The sequence below is a fragment of the Delphinapterus leucas genome, chromosome 2 (genome assembly GCF_059928025.1).
Source record: "Delphinapterus leucas isolate spDelLeu-1000000601 "Yukka" chromosome 2, BTC_Dleu_Yukka2, whole genome shotgun sequence".
Taxonomy (NCBI): Eukaryota; Metazoa; Chordata; class Mammalia; order Artiodactyla; family Monodontidae; genus Delphinapterus; species Delphinapterus leucas.
In genome coordinates this window covers 106,648,830-106,669,554 of record NC_143130.1, presented here as the reverse complement: position 1 = coordinate 106,669,554, position 20,725 = coordinate 106,648,830, and the positions used below count along the sequence as shown (strand labels likewise).

Genomic DNA, 20,725 nt, shown 5'->3' with positions numbered 1-20,725 from the left:
GTATCATGTAATCTGCAAACAGTGACAGCTTTACTTCTTCTTTTCCGACTCGGATTCCTTTTATTTCCTTTTCTTTTCTGATTGCTGTGGCTAAAACTTCCAAAACTATGTTGAATAAGAGCGGTGAGAGTGGGCCACCTTGTCTTGTTCCTGATTTTAGTGGAAATGCTTTCCGTTTTTCACCATTGAGGATGATGTTGGCTGTGGGTTTGTCATACATGGCCTTTATTATATTGAGGAATGTTCCCTCTATGCCTACTTTCTGCAGGGTTTTTATCATAAATGGGTGTTGAAAGCTTTCTCTGCGTCTATTGAGATGATCATATGGTTTTTCTCCTTCAATTTGTTAATATGGTGTATCACATTGGTTGATTTGCGTATATTGAAGAATCCTTGCATTCCTGGAATAAACCCCACTTGATCATGGTGTATGGTCCTTTTAATGTGCTGTTGGATTCTGTTTGCTAGTATTTTGTTGAGGATTTTTGCATCTATGTTCATCAGTGATATTGGCCTGTAGTTTTCTTTCTTTGTGACATCCTTGTCTGGTTTTGGTATCAGAGTGATGGTGGCCTCGTAGAATGAGTTTGGGAGTGTTCCTCCCTCTGCTATATTTTGCAAGAGTTTGAGAAGGATAGCTGTTAGCTCTTCTCTTAATGTTTGGTAAAATTCGCCTGTGAAGCCACCTAGTCCTGGGCTTTTGTTTGTTGGAAGATTTTTAATCACAGTTTCAATTTCAGTGCTTGTGATTGGTCTGTTCATATTTTCTATTTCTTCCTGATTCAGTCTTGGCAGGTTGTGCATTTCTAAGAATTTTTCATTTCTTCCAGGTTGTCCATTTTATTGGCATAGAGTTGCTTGTAGTAATCTCTCATGATCTTTTGTATTTCTGCAGTGTCAGTTGTTACTTCTCCTTTTTCATTTCTAATTCTATTGATTTGAGTCTTCTCCCTTTCTTTCTTGATGAGTCTGGCTAATGGTTTATCAATTTTGTTTATCTACTCAAAAAACCAGCTTTTAGTTTTTTTGATCTTTGCTATCGTTTCCTTCATTTCTTTTTCATTTATCTCTGATCTGATTTTTATGATTCCTTTCCTTCTGTTAACTTTGGGGGTTTTTTGTTCTTTCTCTAATTGCTTGAGGTGCAAGGTTAGGTTGTTTATTCGGGATGTTTCCTATTTCTTAAGGTAGGATAGTATTGCTATAAACTTCCCTCTTAGTACTGCTTTTGCTGCATCCCATAGATTTTGGGTCGTCGTGTCTCCATTGTCATCAGTTTCTAGGTATTTTTTTTATTTCCTCTTTGATTTCTTCAGTGATCACCTCGTTATTAAGTAGTGTATTGTTCATCCTCCATGTGTTTGTATTTTTTACAGACCTTTTCCTGTAATTGATATCTAGTCTCATAGCGTTGTGGTCGGAAAAGATACTTGATACAATTTCAATTTTCTTAAATTTACCAAGGCTTGATTTCTGACCCAAGGTATGATCTATCCTGGAGAATGTTCCATGAGCACTTGAGAAAAATGTGTATTCTGTTGTTTTTGGATGGAATGTCCTATAAATATCAATTAAGTCCATCTTGTTTAATGTATCATTTAAAGCTTGTGTTTCCTTATTTATTTTCATTTTGGATGATCTGTCCATTGGTGAAAGTGGGGTGTTAAAGCCCCCTACTATGAATTTGTTACCGTCGATTTCCTCTTTTATGGCTGTTACTATTTGCCTTATGTATTGAGGTGCTCCTATGTTGGGTGCATAAATATTTACACTTGTTATATCTTCTTCTTGGATCGATCCCTTGATCATTATGTAGTGTCCTTCTTTGTCTCTTCTAATAGTCTTTATTTTAAAGTCTATTTTGTCTGATAGGAGAATTGCTACTCCAGCTTGCTTTTGGTTTCCATTTGCATGAAAGATCTTTTTCCATCCCCTTACTTTCAGTCTGTATGTGTCTCTAGGTCTGAAGTGGGTCTATTGTAGACAGCAAATATATGGGTCTTGTTTTTGTATCCATTCAGCCAATCTGTGTCTTTTGGTTGGAGCATTTAGTCCATCTACATTTAAGGTAATTATCGATATGTATGTTCCTATTCCCATTTTCTTAATTGTTTTGGGTTCGTTATTGTAGGTCTTTTCCTTCTCTTGTGTTTCTTGCCTAGAGAAGTTCCTTTAGCAGTTGTTGTAAAGCTGGTTTGGTGGTGCTGAACTCTCTCAGCTTTTGCTTGTCTGTAAAGGTTTTAATTTCTCCATCAAATCTGAATGAGATCCTTGCTGGGTAATCTTGGTTGCAGGTTTTTCTCCTTCATCACTTTAAATATGTCCTGCCAGTCCCTTCTGGCTTGCAGAGTTTCTGCTGAAAGATCACCTGTTAACATTATGGGGATTCCCTTGTGTGTTATTTGTTGTTTTTCCCTTGCTGCTTTTAATACGTTTTCTTTGTATTTAATTTTTGACAGTTTGATTAGTATGTGTCTTGGCATGTTTCTCCTTGGATTTACCCTGTATGGGACTCTCTGTGCTTCCTGGACTTAACTATTTCCTTTTCCATATTAGGGAAGTTTTCATCTATAATCTCTTCAAATATTTTCTCAGTCCCTTTCTTTTTCTCTTCTTCTTCTGGAATTCCTATAATTTAAATGTTGGTGCATTTAATGTTGTCCCAGAAGTGTCTGAGACTTTCCCAGTTCTTTTCATTCTTTTTTCTTTATTCTGCTCTTCAGTAGTTATTTCCACTATTTTATCTTCCAGGTCACTTATCCGTTCTTCTGCCTCAGTTATTTGGCTATTGATCCCATCTAGAGTATTTTTAATTTCATTTATTGTGCTGTTCATCGTTGTTTGTTTCATCTTTAGTTCTTCTAGGTCCTTGTTAAATGTTTCTTGCATTTTGTCTATTCTATTTCCAAGATTTTGGATCATCTTTATTATCATTATTCTGAATTCTTTTTTAGGTAGACTGCCTATTTCCTCTTCATTTGTTAGGTCTGGTGGGTTTTTATCTTGCTCCTTCATCTGCTGTGTGTTTTTCTGTCTTCTCATTTTGCTTATCTTACTGTGTTTGGGGTCTCCTTTTTGCAGGCTGTAGGTTCGTAGTTCCCGTTGTTTTTGGTGTCTCTCCCCACTGGCTAAGGTTGGTTCAGTGGGTTGTGTAGGCTTCCTGGTGGAGGGGACTAGTGCCTGTGTTCTGGTGGATGCGGCTGGATCTTGTCTTTCTGGTGGGCAGGTCCACATCTGGTGTTGTGTTTTGGGGTGTCTGTGGACTTATTATGATTTTAGGCAGCCTCTCTGCTAATGGGTGGGATTGTGTTCCTGTCTTGCTAGTTGTTTGGCATAGGATGTCCAGCACTGTAACTTGCTGGTCGTTGAGTGAAGCTGGGTGCTAGTGTTGAGATGGAGATCTCTTGGGAGATTTTCGCCATTTGGTATTATGTGGAGCTGGGAGGTCTCTTGTGGACCAGTGTCCTGAAGTTGACTCTCCCACCTCAGAGGCACAGCACTGACTCCTGGCTGTAGCACCAAGAGCTTTTCATCCACACGGCTCAGAATAAAAGGGAGAAAAAGTAGAAAGAAATAATTAGTAGAAGTAGAAAGAAAGAAAGAAAGAAGGGAGGGAGGGAGGAAGGAGAGAAGGAAGTAAAACAGAAAGAAAGAAGATAAAGTATAATAAAATAAAATAAGATAAAATATAATAAAGTTATTAAAATTAAAATAATTATTAAGAGAAAAAAATTTTTAAAAAAAACAGACGGATAGAACCCTAGGGCAAATGGTGAAAGCAAAGCTATACAGACAAAATCTCACACAGAAGCATACACATACACACTCTCAAAAAGAGGAAAAGGGGAAAAAATCATAAATCTTCCTCTCATATTCCACCTCCTTAATTTGGGATGATTCGTTGTCTATTCATGTATTCCACAGATGCAGGGTATATCAAGTTGATTGTGGAGCTTTAATCCGCTGCTTCTGAGGCTTCTGGGAGAGATTTCCCTTTCTCTTCTTTGTTCTCACAGCTCCCAGGGGCTCAGCTTTGGATTTGGCCCCGCCTCTGCGTGTAGGTCGCTGTAGGGCGTCTGTTCTTCGCTCAGACAGGACGGGGTTAAAGGAGCCGCTGATTCGGGGGCTCTGGCTCACTCAGGCGGGGCGGAGGGAGGGGCACGGAGGGCGGGGCGAGCCTGCGGCGGCAGAAGCCGGCATGACGTTGCAGCAGCCTGAGGCGCGCAGTGCGTCCTTCCAGGGGAGTCGTCCGTGGATCCCGGGACCCTGGCAAAGGCGGGCTGCACAGGCTCCCCGGAATGGGGGTGTGGAGAGTTACCTGTGCTCGCACACAGGCTTCTTGGTGGCGGCGGCAGCAGCAGCCTTAGCGTCTCCTGCCCGTCTCTGGGTTCCGCGCTTATAGCCGCGGCTCGCGCCCGTCTCTGGAGCTCCTTTAAGCAGCGCTCTTAATCCCCTCTCCTCGCGCACCAGGAAACAAAGAGGGAAGAAAAAGTCTCTTGCCTCTTCGGCAGGTCCAGACTTTTCCCCGGACTCCCTCCCGGCTAGCGGTGGCGCACTAACTCCCTGCAGGCTGTGTTCTCGCCACCAGCCCCAGTCCTCTCCCGGCGCTCCAACCGAAGCCCGAGTCTCAACTCCCAGCCCCGCCCGCGCCGGCGGGTGAGCAGACAAGCCTCTCGGCCTGGTGAGTGCCAGTCGGCCCTGACCCTATGTGCGGGAATCTCTCCGCTTTGCCCTCGGCCCCCCTGTTGCTGTGCTCTCCTCCGTGGCTCCGAAGCTTTCCCCCTCCGCCACCCGCAGTCTCCGCCCGCGAAGGGTCTTCCCAGTGTGTGGAAACGTTTCCTCCGTCACCGCTCCCTCCCACTGGTGCAGGTCCCGTCCCTATCCTTTTGTCTCTGTTTATTCTTTTTTCTTTTGGCCTACCCAGGTACGTGGGGGGTTTCTTGCCTTTTGGGAGGTCTGAGGTCTTCTGCCAGCGTTCAGTACGTGTTCTGTAGGAGTTGTTCCACGTGTAGATGTATTTCTGGTGTATCTGTGGGGAGGAAGGTGATCTCCGCGTCTTACTCTTCCGCCATCTTCCCGGAAGCCCCACTCCATTGGGTTTTGTCGTTGAACATGTGTTGATGTTGCAGAGTTGAGCACCATTTATATAAGCTCTCCTCAGACTTGTCCGAAGAGCACACTCTACCCCCATTAGCTACAACCCAGAAAAAGAACATCGACCCTCAGACGCACTGCTTTGATGTCACTTCATCCCTCACGCACTGAGGTACTAGAAAAGAATAAGCTGCACAGAATTTATTGCACTAACAGTGTAGGTAAGGGGTTTGTTGTTCTTTGACGTTTTCTTTGAAAATCTGATAATTTCTCAGTGATCTAAAAGTCGTTAAACTAACTTGTATCCATTTTCTCATCCTTTGATTTATTCTAGTCACACTTAGCAAACTCTGACTGTTACAAATCATATTTAAAAGGCTGTGTTTCTCTGTTTCTGAATGTGTGTCTCAGAAAGAACGTGAAAAAGATAACTGCAGGATTAATGCAGGAGCTCTTTGTAGGATAGACTCTAAAAGAACCCAGAAGCTGAATGTGTGATGTGTAATGAAACCAAGGAGATGATTTACAGTTGCGATTTTTCTGAAATTTGTTTGTAATTTTTAAAAGCATTTTTAATTTGAAATAATTATAGATTCATGGAAGTTTCCAAAAATGTACAGGGAGGCTCTGTGTACTCTTCACCCTGTGTCCTCCAGGGGTCTCTAAACCAGGAAATTGACATTAGTAAAACACACAGGGCTTATTAGATTTCCACAGTTCACATGCAGCCATTTGTGTGTGTGTGTGTGTGTGAAATTCTATGCAATTTTACACATGTACAGATTCATGCATTCATGTATATCACATGTATAGCTTCACTGCCACAATCAAGATGCACAGCTGTTTCATAACCGCAAGGCTTCCTCATGCCACCCCTTTGTAGCCACACCCACCCCTTCCCTAGTCATTAACCCCTGACAATCACTAACCTGCTCTTCATCCCTACGATTTTGTTTTTTTAATAATGTTATATAAATGGAATTATATAGAAGTAAGCATTGAGATTTTTTTCACTCAGAATGAGTAGTAAAAACATGAGATTTGTCCAGGTAATAGTGTGTATCCAACCTGTTTGTTTCCTTTTATTTCTGAGTAGTATTCCATGGTAGGGACGTCCCACAGTTTGTTTAACCAGTCACCTACGAAGGGAAATCAGGTTTCCATATTTTGGCTGCTATGAATAAAGCTGTTATGAATATTCAGGTACAGATTTTTATGTAAATAAAGTCTTCTATTTATCTAGGATAAGTGTCCAAGTCTGCATTGCATGTTTAGTTTTATAAGAAATTGCCAGGCCATTTTCCAGAGTGCCTGTATCATTCCATATTCCCATCAGCAGTTTATGAGTGATCCAGTTTTCCCCACGTTTGCCGGAATTAGGTGTTGTCACTATTTTTTATTTTAGCCCCACTGATAGTTGTATAGTGATATTTCATTGTGGTTTTAATTTGCGTTTCTCTGATGGCTGATGATGTTGAGCATCTTTTCATGTGCTGATTTGCAATCTGTATATCCTCTTTGGTGAAATATCAATCTGGGTCTTTCACCCGTTTTTCTAATTGGTTGTTCATTTTCTATACCATTTAGCTTTTAGAGTTCTTTATATATTCTAGATATAAGTACTATGTCAGATACATGGTTTGTAAATATTTACCCCCAGTCTGTAGCTTATCTTTTCATATTCTTAACAGGGTCTTTTGTAGAGGAAAAGTTTTTAAATTTGATTCAGTTAGGGATGTGTGTGTGTGTGTATCATCCTTTTCGTGTCAAATCTAAGATTTACTTAGCCCCAGGCCTGAAGATTTTCTCTATTTTCTTTCAAGTTTCAAGTTTATATTTTACATTTAAGTCTATGATCCATTTTGAGTTGATTTTTATAATGTATATTTTTAAGAAGATCTTTTTTAGAAAAGAGGAATCTGTCATCATCTTTGTCTTAAGCTTTACCTATTTGCTGTTATCAAGTAACTAGTTCAAAGCAAAATAACCAAAATGTAGCTTGAGCACTTCTCATAGAAGACTGAAAAAAACTTTTATGCTGTGAGCCTGTGAGCTTCCCTTTTTATACTTACTGTGATTTCTCTAAATTTAAAGTAAAGTTAAAACTATAGTCCAAACCCAAACCCTTCTCAACATATCAGCCTCTGAAATCATCTATCATGTATTACAGGGCAATGTTTTCTAGTATAGATTTGGAAAATGGTTACATCTATCTTATGATCAAGGATAACTGTAATCTTTCCTAAAATTCACATTCTTTTAAACTTTAAAATTCTGTGAGGAAAAAAATGCCTATTAATATTTAAGTCATCAAAGTGAACTAAAGTGAGAGTCTCTTCCTTGTCTGTAACTTCTTTCCTATAATTGAGCATGTGTTTCTTGAAAAAGAGAATATTCTCTACAAATTGTCACAAGATAGAGAATTCCCTCTTTCTCTTATTACTTTCTGCTAAAATTACATGCTTCCATCTACCTTTTTTCACAGTCACCATTCCAAGGTCAAATAGCTCATTTCCCCAAGGATGTAGTGATTCTTCTTTCTACTGTGCCAGAGGCAGAGTCCTGATTTTTGCTCTCATAGGCGAACTTTTAAAATACCCATATTACAATTGAGGATAATACTTCCTAAAAGTTTTCTTAAGGGTTGAGAATCCAGGAACTTAAAAGGATTCTTGATTGAAATAATTCAGCCCTTGGAACCAGAATCAGGAAGTTAGAAAAACAGACAAGACATTTTTCTTGTCTCAGGCTAGGACTCCCAATGGTAGGAATATCTACCCCCAAACTAGGTCACTAGACTGGAAATTAAAAATATACAAAGAAGCAGAACAAGTGATGGCAATGGTAAAGATAAATAGAAACAGATAGTTTAACACCATCCAATTGTACTCATGGGCAACATCTAGTGTATGGAGAACACCTATTATAAAAACGTCATTTCCTTTGAGCCCTAGGAATTAGGATGGAAAGGAAAAGTATTGGGACTCAAAGAGAGCTAAGTTAACTGTGATTTTCTTTCGGCCTGGACCACTCCCCCACTCTCTGCCCACTACCACCCTTAGCTTTATAGGACTCATATCTCTAGCCACAGGAAATAAATATTTGAGGCTGAAATTCTAAGATAAAAGCTCTAGAGAAGAAAGCAGAAAAGAGGTAATACAGGAATACGTCATCACCAGGTGAAACCGGAAGACTCACCGATGAGAGGGACTTCCAAGTCCACAAGAAAATGAATTACATATACATCTTCCTATAGACTTACTCAGGTGATGAAGATGGCTCTGTCTACGCCAACAAGAGGGAGACCATCTAATTGCAAACCTGAAAATAGTACCATATGACGAAAATCTGTACAAACAGAAAGGGGATTTATGGTACATGGAAATAGAAGTATTCTTATGGTGATGAGAATTGGACGAATACAAGAACTAATTGATACACAATTATCTAACAGCATGCAAAGGGTAGAAGCTCTGTGTCTGTTGATATTATCAATTAATTCATTCTTCAGTTAGCCAGTATTTAATGTGCAACCACTATGGGCCATGTACTGTGTAATGTACAATACATACATGTTTCCTGACCGTATGGAACTCACAGTTATAGGCATAACAGGAATTTTAGAAGTCTGTACATAAGTATAGATATAGATGTAGATTATAAAAACATATTAATTGCAACATTTCCTTTTGTCTTGGACTTGGAAGAGAGCCTTCAGTACATGAGAACCCATGGAGAGAGTCCACAATACATGCTTGGGTACACTTCCAAAACATATATGAAGTGCATTTGTTCAACTTTCCTTAGCCTATTATGCAGAATAATGATATATGAGAAAACTGATAATTCACTGAAGAGTTAGAGCAACCAGAAGTGAAGCTGTGATGGTGTGTCTTCCTCAGTCTTCCTGAAGCCAAGTTAGAGGAGTTTCAGAAGATTGGCTCAGAGAGTTTGAAATGAATCCCCTGCAGTTTGGAGGATTCAGAGGGTCACACTAGGCGGCAATGACAATTTCTCTCACTTTACTGTACTTATGGCCAGAATGCTGATTACTCTGTTATTTTTATCTCTGTGTATATGTGACAGAAAGGTGGCTTATACTTGTTAAATTGAGTGAGAAGCTAGAGAAAGTAGATGATGAGGTATGACACAGAGTCATGTAGACATGAGTAAAATGTCAGAGAGAGAGAGAATAACACAAAGAGAGGACACAGTCTAGAGCTAAACCTTGCAAACACTCAATAGTTAATGACTGGAAGGGAGATGAAGGTGTGTGCAGGAGTGAGAGAGGAAACAGCCCAAGAAGTAGGTACAAACCTCAGAGAGTGTTTTGTCAGAGAAGAAGCTGTTTCTCTAAGAAAGAGAGAAACTTTCTCTAAGGAAGAGAGGATTTGAAGTAAAAGTAAATGGTCACAACTCATGTGTCTAAAGTTTCTGAGAGGTCAGCAATGATGAGGTTTGGAAATTTCGGTTGATTTACAACACCGAGATTATTAGCACTCTTTGAGAGCTTAGCTAGTGGAGGAATTAAAGCCAGATATATGTATACCCTTTAATCCAGAAATTCTAATATATATGCCGAATAGCAGTGTGTAAATATGTTCACCAAAGAACGTGTATAAGAATATTCATGGGCTTCCCTGGTGGCGCAGTGGTTGAGAGTCCGCCTGCCGATGCAGGGGACACGGGTTCGTGCCCTGGTCCTGGAAGATCCCACGTGCCACGGAGCGGCTGGGCCCGTGAGCCATGGCCGCTGAGCCTGCGCGTCCGGAGCGTGTGCTCTGTAAGGGGAGAGGCCACAACAGTGAGAGGCCCGCATACCGCCAAAAAAAAAGAATATTCATAATACCACTATTGATAACAGCCAAAGGCAGGAAAAATCCAAAGAACCAGTTAAGCAGGTAGCTAAATAAATTCTGGTATGTTCATACAGCAATGAGAATAAACAAACTAAACTGTATACAACATGGATGACTCTTAGAAATCTGATATTAAGAAAAGAATCCAGATGAAAAAAATCCAAACTATACTATTTTAGTTGTATAATGTTCAAAAATGGGCAAAACCGATTTATCTATGGGACTGTGGTTTCCTTGGAAGGCTGGCAGTGACCAGAAGGGGATAAAACAGGGCTTCTGAAGAGCAAAACTACAAGCAAGAAAGAGCAGCAGACCCAGCTTCAGTGTCTGGGAGTTCATGAATTGTTCAAATGAAGCTTCACAAAGTCCCTTTTTTAACACCAGGACCGACTTGGGGTTCAGTATGACAAGCATCAACTATAGCAACACAGGTTGCAACAGGGAAGTCATCGAGGTTTGGGGTCTTTCAGCTTTTTCTAATCACGTACAAGAGATCCAACATTAGTTGACTGCCATTTTCCAATCAGATATATCCCATGTCCATAACTTCTAGTTTATTTGCAATGAATAATCTAGAAATACCCTGGATGTCCTGCTAAGGTCATTCTGGATAAGAACTTAGTACGGAACAACTCCTAAAAACTCCTCTTTACTTTTCAAGTATAAATGAGATTACTGTGTCCACAAAGAGGTCAGCTCAGGAAACCCCAAAGGCCTCAGGTGACCTCAGAGGAAGCAGAAAACAAGTTACAGGCACACTGTTAATGCATTCCTTCCCAGATGGCATTTATTTATTTATTGGCAAAATAATCTGATGGAGATATTAGAAAAATTAGAGTCATGTGACAATCAAGAAAATGTAAAAAGGCGATTATGATTAGACAGCTCATTGATTAAGGAGACGGGATTTGATTTGGGGGATGTTAGGGATCAAGTAGAGACTAGTGACCGTGATTTTACAACGGCTCCAGTTTGAGCTGGTATGCATGTTATCCAAAACGTTTTAGAAGATTTCTCAGACTTTAAAAGTACAAATAGATTGAAATAATTGTTAAACAAGATAGGTCATTGATTATTTTCGGTCTGGAGTTTTTAAAAATTTTTGCTACCTTTTGGGAATCCTCCTCTGAGTACCTCTCGCCAATACCGCTTCCTGCACCAGATTCTAAGATACATTTTTCCTGCTTCAAATCTTTGATTTATTCCCTTGTAAACTACTTACATCTATTTTCTTCATTAAAAGTTGTCTCTGAAAAGTTGTCTTTTCTGGAAAATTGTTCTGTATTGGGATCATTGTTTTTTGTATAGTAGGGATAGAAAATCCTTACACAAGGAAGAATATCTTTCTTTCTGGAATTCCAGATGAAAACATATCCACCAGGTTAATTGCCACCTAATATCACCACACAACAGCACAGAGACATTACTCTTTCAGATGTTATATTACAGCTACTCTGAACATATGTGGTACAGAATTGTCTGAAATTGAGGCCATCTGGAGTCATTAGGAGCTAAACAGTAAAGCAAAGCCTTGATGTAAGAGAATTTTCTGTAACAGGCAAAATATGAGTGTTTAGTAGTTGTAGAGGGAAAATGTGCTATACTCCAGGGTCACAGAAATGATCAGGGAGCCCATACCAGAAAGACTAAAGGTAAATTCCTATTCACCTCCTGGGAATTGTCAAGGAAATCATCAAATACCTGTGTGTTCACTCCAGCATTATTTGCTACTGTGAGTAAAACAATCTGAAAAGCTAGTAAGACGGAATTTGCCAAAAAAGTATTATAAAATCATACATTGGGGCTTCCCTGGTGGCGCAGTGGTTGAGAATCTGCCTGCTAATGCAGGGGACACGGGTTCGAGCTCTGGTCTGGGAGGATCCCACAGGCCGCGGAGCAACTAGGCCCGTGAGCCACAACTACTGAGCCTGTGCGTCTGGAGCCTGTGCTCCGCAACAGGAGAGGCTGTGATAGTGAGAGGCCCGCGCACCGCGATGAAGAATGGCGCCCGCTTGCCACAACTAGAGAAAGCCCTCGCACAGAAACGAAGACCCAACACGGCAAAAATAAATTAATTAATAAACTCCTACCCCCAACATCTTCTTAAAGAAAAAAATCATACATTGGAATATCGCCATTAGAATGTGTGATTTTAATCTGTAAATAATGTCGTGCAAATAATAATTTCACAATATACTGTTGGGTAAAAACGCAGAATGGAAAACATCCTATAAGATGTGATGCTGTAGCAGAGTTTTTCCTGACTAGTAGAAATTTTGAGTTGTTCTGTTTTGTTTTTAGTATTACTTCTTTGGATATTCTATTTTATCTGCATTAAACGTGCATATAGAGAATGTGATCAGGTAATGGGGCTGTTTCTGAGCAAACTGAAGCGCTTCATTCCTCCTTGGTGTCAAGACTTGTGGTGACATTTATTCTGTGTACATCATTCCAAGTCATTCATGGCACAGCATGAGACAATGAGACAGGGAGAGTCCAAGAAGTGCCATTTAACAGATACTTCAGATCTAACATAATGACAAGACTTAGTCAGCAATGCATAAATATTTGTGCAGTGAACCTAAAAGTCTAACAATTCAGGTGCAGATTTGGCCAAATATTACAGAATTTTTTTAAACCAAATCACTTGCTTTAATATAATCACCATAAAAAAGTTCTGAATTTTTTTGGCAAATGATCTACTTCACGATGAAGAATTGAAGATAAAGATGCTTTTGATGAATGACACTTTTAGATATGTTCTCTGAGCCAGAGAGATAGCGTTTTCCTTAGAGTGAGGTTTCCACTTGTAACTCCCCTGCCCCGCTGCCACGGCCCCTGCCTTCTCCTGCCCTTACCGAGAATCTCACTAAGGTTTTCATAGCTGCGGGACACCTCACGTTGAGATCTGAGGTTTCTGTGGGGTTCCCACAGGGACCTGCATCACTGTGGTCTCTCAGAGCACAGAAATACACCGCTGAGTCCCCAAGCTGCAAGGCTGTGATGGTAAGGCTGATGGAACTGGCCGTTTTCTGGAAGTTCAAAAACTACCGACCCTCTGTTGTATTCACTCATTGTAAGACTCCTGATGAATAAGGAAAATCATTTCCCCACTTGGTGTTTGTTTGTACCAGAATAAATAATAACTGTAACTACTAGCTTCATATACACAATCCAAGGTTACATCCTCCTTCTCCAGCATAGAAATTTCTGGCTGGTCTTTTTTTTTTCAATTTTTTTTTTTTTTTTTTTTTTAAGAAGAGGTTGGGGGTAGGAGTTTAGTAATTCATTAATTTATTTTTGCTGTGTTAGATCTTAGTTTCTGTGCGAGGGCTTTCTCTAGTTGTGGCAAGCGGGCACCACTCTTCATTGCGGTGCGCGGGCCTCTCACTATCGCGGCCTCTCTTGTTGCGGAGCACAGGCTCCAGACACACAGGCTCAGTAGTTGTGGCTCACGGGCCTAGTTGCTCCGCGGCCTGTGGCATCCTCCCAGACCAGGGCTCGAACCCCTGTCCCATGTATTAGCAGGCAGATTCTCAACCACTGCACCACCAGGGAAGCCCCTGGCTGGTCTTGAGTTACTTTCTGGGCTGTGATGGATCCTGGGGAGAAGAAAAAAATTTATGTATGTAATATATATGGAAAGAGACAGGCAGAGAGACAGACAGAAAGAATTTGGCTGATTCTCCTGGTGGAACCCCGAGGGCTGCAAGGAACAAACATAGGACTAAGACTTCAAATTCCTGGACCCGTTAGTCAACTCTCCTACACACCAGCAGACAATAATAACCTGCCCTACCCCCAAACATGGGAGCTGAGTGGAGCTGAGTCTGTTTGTGGCCATCCTTCCCAGCCTTACCAAGGCGGACGGAGGCTATGACAACTCTCAGCAGGCCAGGGAACCCCATGTTGGAAGCTCTTCCTCTGAGTGAAATGCGCTGTGTTCTGTCTCAAATTCAGGTCTAAACGCCTGCCCTGTACCTGACAGGGCACGTGCACAAGTACTGAAGTGTGAGATGCTTCTGCCCCAGAACAGAAAATGTAACTTGCTGCTATCAGTTTGCCTGTGGCACGTCATGGCTTGTTGACATGGTTGGTGAATCTAACCTGCCTATTTAGACTTTACTGCGATTAAGTTGCCAACAATTATATCAGTGCTGCATCCATTTGCCATATTCAGCTAATGCATCTAGGATAGACAAAAGTTTTATAACTAATACAATTTGTTACGATTATGGTGACTTCTGAGAACAAATAGTCATCCATATTTTTGTATGGCTTTTTTTGTTTTTTTTTTTTGGCCTGCAGCCAAACTCTACAGTGAAATAAGCTCACAGATTCTTCTTCCAGACAGGAAGGTCAAACTATTACCCTCAGTCATCATAACTTTTCTTCCTTCACTCCAAGCCATTGGTTCCTGGGGAAATTTACATTGGATAAAGTTCCTTGTCTGCTTAATGCTATCACAGCAAGTTTCCTGGTGGACAAAATTTGTCCAGCTGTATGTGTCTAATGCCAATCAGTAGTCAGTCTGTGCTAGAAACACCTTGCTTTCAAGTACCCCATCCTATAGTCAAAATGAATGCAAAATCACCAGACCATGCATTCCTAGTTCCTTATATCAAAAATGTAGCCATTCAAAAATCACAAATGCCTTTTCATCCCACTGCTGCAGCAGCTCTGGCTCGTTTCACTGAGAGCAGCGCCTCAACAGCGTTACGTCTCAGCCGCGTGAAAATTTGTGTATGATTTGCTTGGCATCCCTGTGCTGATCTATGATTGTGATTCAGCTGATGCAGCTTTTAGTCATCTATTCCTTTTCTCTTCCCTAAATGAATATATTAATATCGTGACATCTAACATCCATCTTACATTAAGAGAAAATAGATGTTTTTGAAAGTCAGTCTAGAGAAGGGAGGAGTCTTTCTGGCTGAACAGGGACACTTCTGGGGATCAGAGCTTGGGTCTTCTTTAAGACTGATATCCACCCTATTCTCCCTGAAGAACAAGTCCCAACCTGGGTTTCTAGGAATTAGGTCTGAGCTTGATTTATTTTCCTGAAAAGCTCTAAATAAGCTAAACACTGCCCAAGGAGAGAATATACCTCTTCCTCCCAAGGCTGCTCACTTCGCCCTCCTGCCCCCCTTGGGTTTGTGCTCAGCTCCCCCTGCAGCCCCTCTCACCGTGTCACTCAGAGCACAGTAGTACACAGCCGAGTCTGATGCTTGCATTGAGGGTTTCTGCAGGTGGAAGGAGCTGTCACTCGTAACAAGAGTGGCCTGAAAACCTTGATGCTCTGCCCTCTGGCTTGCTTTCGAGCCCTTCAGGAGGAGTTGCGGAGCTTTGTTGAGATACTGGACGTACCAGAAAAGATAGGGATTTGAATCAGAGGTTTGGTAAGTGCAGTGCAGGGTCGTAGGCGCCCCCTCTGAGACAGTCACTAGGCCTTCTCTCTGGTTCACTGAGTCTCCTTTGGTCCCTCCTACAAGAGAATCACTTTTTTATGTTATAAATGGACAGAAGGAGAGTTTTCAGCCAGAGAAGAAAACTAAAAGTTACCCATAATTATAGGAAAATGAAAAATGATGAACATTTAAGATAAAATGTTACTTACTGAATATTAAGAAGATCACAAGAACAGAATGAGTGGCAGAAAACATGTTGGCAACGGTCCTTGCTCCCTAGGATACACCAAATCTAATGGGGCTAGTTTGCAGCTGAATATTATAGAAACTCCTCACTTAGAAACTGAGAGCCCCTTTCTGCACAGCAACAGTAATGTCTTGTGGCTACAAAGTAAACAAGTCAAACCAGCACCTGAATAAGAAGAGGAACCACATTTGTAGGAAACCCCGCCCTCTGGTGGGCATGCTGAACATTGCACCACAGCTATATCTGCTTGTGGCATAAGCAAAGGAGAATGGGACAGGACTCAGAAGAGAGCTCTAAACACGAGCATGCTTAGGGAAATACTCAGTTGTTGCTTCCATCATTTTCTGCATGGTACAAGTATCTCTAGCTACCCAAATAATCCCAGGCAGGATTTTTAACTGGAATAGTCAGAGGTCTCTTCCTTGCTTATGTCTCCATGACTCCCATGGGTAAGACAGGGATTCATCTGCCTAGAAAGTGCTCCCTAATCTCCCCAAATCCTTTGCCTGAATTACTATTCATCCCCAAGACTCATTCAGCATGCCACAGAGGAAAGATTACCTAAGGCAGGTCTCAAGTAATGTATGGTTGGTTGAAAAGGTTTTTATCCTATCCATCATGAAATGACATATTTGTAAAATACAATAAAAACAAATTACTGTAACTTCTTCACTGATAAAGGTAGAGTTGACCTTCCTTCCAACTGGAAAACTGGACAGACTATATGAAACAACTTTTGGACATTGGACTACAGGTAGCACAGAGATAAGGAAAACAGATGAGGTGAGCGCGAACATTGCCCAGCTTACTTCATGGAAGCAGCTTCTCGGCACCAGTGCAGGAGGAATTTACCAAAAATAGCCCAGCTGTCTCACTGTGAGATTGAGACTGAATAGGAGATTGGGGATCTTGAAGCACCTAGAATTTGTGGACCAGTGTATCAGAGAGGAGGGACGTGTACAAACAGAGAGAGAGAGAGAGATAATGACAGGGGGTCACTGTGAATCCTGTGCGCAGTACTAATCTGCAACGAGAGAGAGAAAACTCATCGAGTTTGGTGAACCACCCTGAAGGGCCTCCTTTGGGCCCATGAACCATACTTAGATAACAGCAGCCTTACACCTTTAGCCTTATGAGGGATAGGTGACCTTACTTAGGTGTCTTGGTTCTTGAAACACCTTTTATTTTATTTTTTATACAGCAGGTTCTTATTAGGTATCTATTTTATACATATTAGTATATATATGTCAGTCTCAATCTCCCAATTCCTCCAAACACCACCCTCTCCCACCCCGCTTTCCCCCCTTGGTGTCCATATATTTGTTCTCTACATTGTGTCTCTATTCCTGCCTTGGAAGCCGGTTCATCTGTACCATTTTTCTAGATCCCACATATATGCTTTAATATATGATATTTGTTTTTCTCTTTCTGACTTACTTCACTCTGTATGATAGTCTCTAGGTCCATACACGTCTCTACAAATGACCCAATTTCGTTCCTCTTTATGGCTGAGTAATATTCCATTGTATATATGTGCCACATCTTCTTTATCCATTCGTCTGTCAATGGGCATTTAGGTTGCTTCCATGACCTGGCTTTTGTAAACAGTATTGCAATGAACATTGGGGTACATGTGTATTTTTGAATTTTGGTTTTCTTTGGGTATATGCCCAGCAGTGAGATTGCTGGGTCGTATGGTAGTTCTACTTTTAGTTTTTAAGGAACCTCCATACTGTTCTCCATGGTGGCTGTATCAATTTACATTCCCACCAACAGTGCAAGAGGGTTCCGTTTTCTCCACACCCTGTCCAGAATTTGTTGTTGTAGATTTTCTGATAATGCCCATTCTAACCAGTGTGAGGTGATACCTCATTGTAGTTTTGATTTGCCTTTCTCTAATAATTAGTGATGTTGAGCAGCCTTTCATGTGCTTCTTGGCCATCTGCATGTCTTCTTTTTAGAAATGACTATTTAGGTCTTCTGCCCATTTTTGGATTGGGTTGCTTGTTGTTTTAATATTGAGCTACATGAGCTGTTTATATATTTTTTAAACTAATCCTTTGTCCGTTGATTCGTTTGCAAATATTTTCTCCCATTCTGAGGGTTGTCTTTTCATCTTGTTTATAGTTTCCTTTGCTGTGTAAAAGCTTTTAAGTTTCATTAGGTTCCATTTGTTTATTTTTGTTTTTATTTCCATTACTCTAGGAGGTGAGTCAAAAAAGATCTTGCTGTTGTTTATGTCAAAGAGTGTTCTTCCTATGTTTTCCTCTAAGAGTTTTATATTGTGTGGTCTTAACATTTGGGTCTTTAATCCATTTTGAGTTCATTTTTGTGTATGGTGTTAGGGAGTGTTCTAATTTCATTCTTTTACATGTAGCTGTCCAGTTTTCCCAGCACCACTTATTGACGAGACTGTCTGTTCTCCAATGTATAGCCTTGCCTCCTTTGTCATAGCTTAGTTGACCATAGATGCATGGGTTTATCTCTGGGCTTTCTATCCTGTTCCATTGATCTATATTTCTGCTTTTGTGCCACTACCATACTGTCTTGATTACTGTAGCTTTGTACTATAGTCTGAAGTAAGGGAGCCTGATTCCTCCAGCACCATTTTTCTTTCTCAAGATTGCTTTGGCTATTCAGGGTCTTCTGTGTTTCTATACAAATTGTGAACGTTTTTGTTCTAGTTCTGTGAAAAATGCCATTGGTAGTTCGATAGGGATTGCACTGAATGTGTAGATTCGGTGCAATTCCTATCAAGCTTTGGGTAGTATAGTCATTTTCACAATATTGATTTTTCCAATCCAAGAACATGGGATATATCTCCATCTGTTTGTGTCATCATTGATTTTTTCATCAGTATCTTATAGTTTTCTGAGTACAGGTCTTTTGTCTCCTTAGGTAGGTTTGTTCCTAAGTGTTTTATTCTTTTTGATGTGATGTTAAATGGGATTGTTTCCTTAATATCTCTTTCTGATCTTGTGCTGTTAATGTGTAGGAATGCAAGACATTTCTATGCAATAATTTTGTATCCTGCAACTAAACCAAATTCACTGATGAGCTCCAGTAGTTTTCTGGTGACATCTTTAAGATTATCTATGTATAGTAGCATGTCATCTGCAAACAGTGACAGATTTACTTCTTCTTTTCCAATTTGGATTCCTTTTATTTCTTTTTCTTCTCTGATCTCAGTGGCTAGGACTTCCAAAACTATGTTGAATAAAAGTGGCCAGAGTGGATATCCTTGTTTTGTTCCTGATCGTAGAGGAAATGCTTTCAGTTTTCCACCATTGAGAGTGATGTTTGCTGTGGGTTTGTCGTATATGGCCTTTATGATGTTGAGGTATTTTCCCTCTGTACCCACTTTCTGGAGAGTTTTTATCATAAATTAGTGTTGAATTTTGTCAAAAGCTTTTTCTGCATCTATTGAGATGATCATATGGTTTTTATTCTTCAATTTATTGATATGGTGTATCACACTGATTGATTTGTGTATATTGAAGAATACTTGCATCCCTGGGATAAATCCCACTTGATCACGGTGTATGATCCTTTTAATGTATTGTTGGATTCTGTTTGCTAGTATTTTGTTGATGATTTTTGCATCTATATTCATCAGTGATATTGGTCTGTAATTTTCATTTTTGTAGTATCTCTGTCTGGTTTTGGTATCAGCGTGATGGTGGCCTTGTAGAATGAGTTTTGGAGTGTTCCTTCCTCTGCAATTTTTTGGAAGAGTTTGAGAAGGATGGGTGTTAGCTCTTCTCTAAATGTTTGATAGAATTCACCTCTGAAGCCATCTGGTCCTGGACTTTTGTTTCTTGGAAGATTTTTAATCACAGTTTCAATTTCATTATTTGTGATTGGTCTGTTTATATTTTCTGTTTCTTCCTGGTTGAGTCTTATGATGCCTTGTATTTCTTATGATGCCTTGTATTTCTGTCTCTTATGATGCCTTGTATTTCTGGGGTGTCCATTGTAACTTCTCCTTTTTCATTTCTAATTTTATTGATTTGAGTCCTCTCGCTCTTTTTCTTGATGAGTCTGGCTAAATGTTTATCAATTTTGTTTATCTTCTCAAAGATCCAGCTTTTAGTTTTATTGATCTTTGCTACTTTTTTCTTTGTTTCTCTTTCATTTATTTCCTCTCTGATCTTTATGATTTCTTTCCTTCTACCAACGTTGGGTTTTGTTTGTTCTTTCTCTAGTTCCTTTAGGTGTAAGGTTAGACTGTTTATTTGAGGTGTTTCTTGTTTCTTGAGGTAGGATTGTATTGCTATAAACTTCCCTCTTAGAACTGTGTTTGCTTCATCCCATAGGTTTTGGATCATTGTGTTTTCATTGTCATTTGTTTCTAGGTATTTTTTCATTTCTTCTTTGATTTCTGCAGTGATCTCTTGCTTATTTAGTAACATATTGTTTAACCTCCATGTGTTTGTGTTTTTTACGTTTTATTCCCTGTAATTTATTTCTCATCTCATAGCGTTGTGGTCGGAAAAGATGCTTGATATAATTTTAATTTTCTTAAATTTACTGAGGCTTGATTTGTGACCCAAGATGTGGTCTGTCCTGGAGAATGTTCCGTGTGCACTTGAGGAGAAAGTGTAATCTGCTGTTTTTGGATGGAATGTCCTGTAAATATCAATTAAATCGACCTGGTCTATTGTGTCATTTAAAGCTTGTGTTTCCTTCTTAGTTTTCTGTCTGGATGATCTGTCTATTGCTGTAAGTGAGGTGTTACAGTCCCCCACTATTATTGTGTTACTGTCGATTTCCTCTTTTATAGCTGTTAGCATTTGCCTTATGTATTGAGGTGCTCCTATTTCGGGTGCATATATATTTATAATTGTTATATCTTCTTCTTGGATTGATCCCTTGATCGTTATGTAGTGTCTTTTCTTGTCTCTTATAATATTCTTTATTCTGAAGTCTATTTATCTGATATGAGTATTGCTACTCCAACTTTCTTTTGATTTCCATTTGCATGGAATATCTTTTTTCATCCCCTCACTGTCAGTCTGTATGTATCTCTAGGTCTGAAGTGGGTCTCTTGTAGACAGCATATGTATGGGTCTTGTTTTTGTATCCATTCAGCGAGCCTGTGTCTTTTGGTTGGGGCATTT

The 20,725-nt window shown here is 40.1% G+C and overlaps 1 protein-coding gene and 1 long non-coding RNA gene across 7 annotated transcripts in view; one reads left to right on the top strand and one right to left on the bottom strand.

The window, feature by feature from the left end:
- The window catches only part of LOC115803651 (sal-like protein 2), a 900,219-nt gene that overhangs the window by 180,641 nt on the left and 698,853 nt on the right, over positions 1-20,725 (top strand). The gene's annotated exons all lie outside the window — the stretch shown is intronic.
- Positions 9,857-15,735, bottom strand: LOC149750248 (uncharacterized). 2 transcript variants are annotated; one of them, XR_016391620.1, is made up of 3 exons: positions 15,568-15,735; positions 15,137-15,435; positions 9,857-9,875 (listed from the first exon to the last, which is right to left on the bottom strand). It is a non-coding gene; the product is annotated as an uncharacterized LOC149750248 (long non-coding RNA). The 2 variants fall into 2 exon arrangements; XR_016391619.1 differs by lacking the exon at positions 9,857-9,875 and adding an exon at positions 13,537-13,555.